The sequence below is a fragment of the Apaloderma vittatum genome, unplaced genomic scaffold (genome assembly GCF_000703405.1).
Source record: "Apaloderma vittatum isolate BGI_N311 unplaced genomic scaffold, ASM70340v1 scaffold22469, whole genome shotgun sequence".
NCBI lineage: Eukaryota > Metazoa > Chordata > Aves > Trogoniformes > Trogonidae > Apaloderma > Apaloderma vittatum.
The window spans coordinates 3641-7392 of NW_009736142.1; positions in this window are offsets into that span (position 1 = coordinate 3641).

Consider the following 3752-nt stretch of genomic DNA (forward strand, 5'->3'; position numbering starts at 1 on the left):
CCGATCAGGGCGTAGAGCAGATCACTGGAGTGTTTGGGAGGGGTCTTTGTGCGAAAGGGACACATTCAAATTCACAGAAATAAAGGTATATTTTTGTACTTTATAAACCTTGATTGGCATCTATAGGGATTTGCAGAGCTATTAAAGATGGGCAAATAGGAGCAGTACACACCTAGATTGTTTAGTTTTGCGTAAAATCTTTATGAAGATCTCTACATGCTCGATTTTTGTTTTGATCTATCTCTGCAGATCTTAAACGCTGATAATTCTCAAGCTCCTAATCCCGTAAGGCACCACGAGGTGTCAGACTTTTTTCCTTGCTTCTTAATCCTTTCTTTAATCTTGCCCTGTCTTGGTTAAAGCTGCCTGGCAGGGATGATTCGGCATCTGGAGCCGAAGGGAACCCTTCCCTTGCCCGTCTTCCTCAGTATAGCAGTGAGGCAGGAGCAAGGCCGGGCTCGGGCAGCGCTCTGACGTGCAAGAAATTCCCCCTGTGCACGGTTATTACAGCAGCACCGCTGGCTTTGCGGCGTTCGCCGTGTGCAGCCTCTTAAGGGCCAGAGCTCCAGGTGGCCAAAAGAAGTGCGAGAAGGCTCCTCAACCCTTGAAATTGTACCAGTTTATACCAGCTAGGAAACTAATCCCCCTCACCCAGCCCAGTAAGGTACGTACAGCGCAGCTCTGTACCGCAATTCAAACAGCCACGCGGCGTTGCGTTTAGTCTTCGTAGAGCTAGACAGAAAAGGAAGCCCCTTTGTGCCAGCCCGCCAGAGGATCTTTGCTTTGTGATGTGCTTCGAGTTGTTGATTCACAGAGAGATTGCCCTCCCCCTGCTCACAGTATCCACGATGGAGTCACATGCCATGTTTCCGCCACTCTTCTGCAACAAATCGCGGTGATAAGGAGGTGGCAGAGCTGAGAAACAATAGACCCGTCACTTTATTTATACTAAGCTGCAAATTTGTCAGATTCTTGGGGAAGTGTAAGTGATGTTGACTCTTTTAGCCTGTACCAGAGCCTACTGTACTGTCCCTGCGCCTGTTTTCCACTTTTAAGGGAAAGTTATCTTCCCTGGAAGTGATAAGGGTCTTTGAAAGAATCACTCTAACACTTCATGGGAATGAACACGAAAGACTTTATCTTGCACAAACTAAAACCAGTTTCACCGATTTTCACACATACTCTTCTGTGCTTCCCATAATTTATTGACCTATTTATTGACTGCCTGCCTTTGTAATATAATGTAGAATACAGAATGGTTTATTTTTGTGCTTGTGTGTAATCCCACTCGGATAAAACCTTGTACGGATCCTATTTTATGTGGAATCTCTCTGTTGAGTTGCGCTGCACAGAGACCGGGGGTGCTGGCATTTATTTTTTTTTTCTCCCCTAGATGTCTGTAAATACCGAATAGCACCGTTAACCTCCCTTGCTTACAGAACCGCTCACTCACCACAGCCATTTAAATTGCCTTCTGGAGCACGTATGCTCTTGTCCAACGCAGAACTACTCTTGCTGGGGTGTCTTTGCTCCAAGTGCTCAGCCGTGTAGGTTATTGCTGAGCTGTGCAGCCTCCACTCGTGCTGCGTGTTTCCAGAGAGTGGGGCTGTGCCACGGGGCCGTGTCGCTTCGCGCCCGCGACAGATCTCACCCTGCGAGTGACTGACACCGACCTCTTCCCCGGGCTGTGCTGCAATCTTAGCCTGTGGTTAATGGCACGTTAAAAGAATTCATCGGAGGTGTGAGATTTCCCTCTGCTGACATGAACTGCGGCAGCCAACGGTTGAAGTGTGACCACACAGATCCTTTCAAAACTATCCACAATTCTTATGAAGCCATTTGCCAAGACAAACCATTCACCTTGTTAGGAGTGATAATCCAGCATTAGGGAGATAATCCGACATTTGCTTTTATCGACTCTTTTCCGCGGCTGTTCCCGCGGCAGAGATTGGAGCAGCGTGCTTTTTGCACCACTGCCCTCACTGAACAGCACCGACATTTCTGAGCCGCACGTAGGAGGACCCGTGCCTTAAAAATAAGAATTAGCACGCTGCAGTCACCCAGAGTCACTAGAAAAGAACTGTATGCTCTCTGTGGTGAAAAACCATAAAGCATGACATGTGTTGTATCGTGCTATTTTTGGAGAAAACGGAGCGTCTCTTGAACCCTTCAGCTGCACCTACGCTGTTCAGAACCTGAGATAAGAACTACCGAGAACACGTTTTGTTCATCAATGTGTGCCTGTTGGGACCGCATGCCTGCTTCATGAGCAAAGCTTTACCTTCCTTGCATCTTACCTTTGAATACAAATCTGCAAAGACATTTCCTTCATGTTGGTGCAGTTAGATGGCAGAGATCAGACAAAATAGGACCCCAAAAAATCGCAGGCAGTTATTTTATAAAGGGCTTTCCCTAAGTAGCAAATTAAGGTTGCTTCTGCAAACTCAGAAGTGCTTGTCTTTAAATGCACCTGTCCATAGAGAGACAACACTCACAATACGGTGAGAGCCTGGCAAGAGCCAGTGCTACGGAGCTGCAAGGGCTCGTAACATCAGTGGGAAGTCCCTGAAAAAATATTCCACTGCATGTTTTCATTTTCTTTGTTTTTTCACTCATCCATCCACCCACCCACCCACCCACATTTGTACTCTGACTTCTATAAGAACTTACCTTTCACATTAAATAGGACTGTGCATTCATTTTCCTTTCATTTCTGACCTGTTTTATATCAAGATGCTAGCAGATGCTTGACTTAGAAGTCAAACCAAAGCCAAAATATGGCTTTAGCATGGAAGTATCTACTTTTCCATCCCTCCCTCCCTCCAGCTCTGAATCACTGTGTGCAGCGAAAGGAGGCAGCAACCCTGTCTCACTGAAATCATCCGTATCGGTTAAATATTTGCTTTCATCCGTTTCTCACTGAATAGGTATAAGCAAATGTAAGCAGATATGAAGCCCCTTTTTTGCTGTACACTGTATAAAAGGGCAGGCAGTGCTTGCAGTGTAATAGACAGGACAGCCAAAGGGGTGGGAGCAGAAACAAATGCCACAGGGAGAGGAAGAGCCTGGATAACATATCAGCAAGGAAGTTCAGGGAAGAGCTTTGGTCTCGGATCGCTGCTCTTAAACCAGCACACACGATGCCTCCAGAAGAGCATGAACTTCAAGATATCTTGTGCATTTCTTGGCCTCGGAAGAAATCCTGACAGCTGTGTCTCCTGTGCAAACACTCAGCACCAGTGCCAGACTTCACGAAGCACTTGGAAATTTGAGGTTCCCTGAAATGATCTGTATCTCTTACCTCTCTGCACGTGGACTAAAACTCCTCAAGCACATTTCTCCCCGCACCTTTCTTGCATTATCGTTTTCCTGGGCGTGCCCCCCGGAGGCCGGGCTCACGCTGCAGATGGAGATGGATTCCCTGCTTTCTGAGTGTTTAAGTGTCAAAGCTTGACAGCTCAGCCGTGGCTTTTGCTGCCACCAAGGCCCCCGCGGTCCTGGCAGCAAAGCAGGGCAGCCCTTCTCCCTAACAGTGCCTGGTGCCGGCTTGTGCTGCTCCCATTTGGAGGTGCCCAAATGTGAGTCTTTGGGGGAAAAAAATAAAATATTCCTGAATATTGTGGGCACACCTCTTTCCAAAGCCGGTGGGCCCTGGCAGGTGGGCATCAGCTCAAGAGCTAAAGGCAGGAGGATCAACCTCCCTAAAACTGAGGTCACTCCCAAGGCAACCATCATCCTAAGCAGCAGCCAAA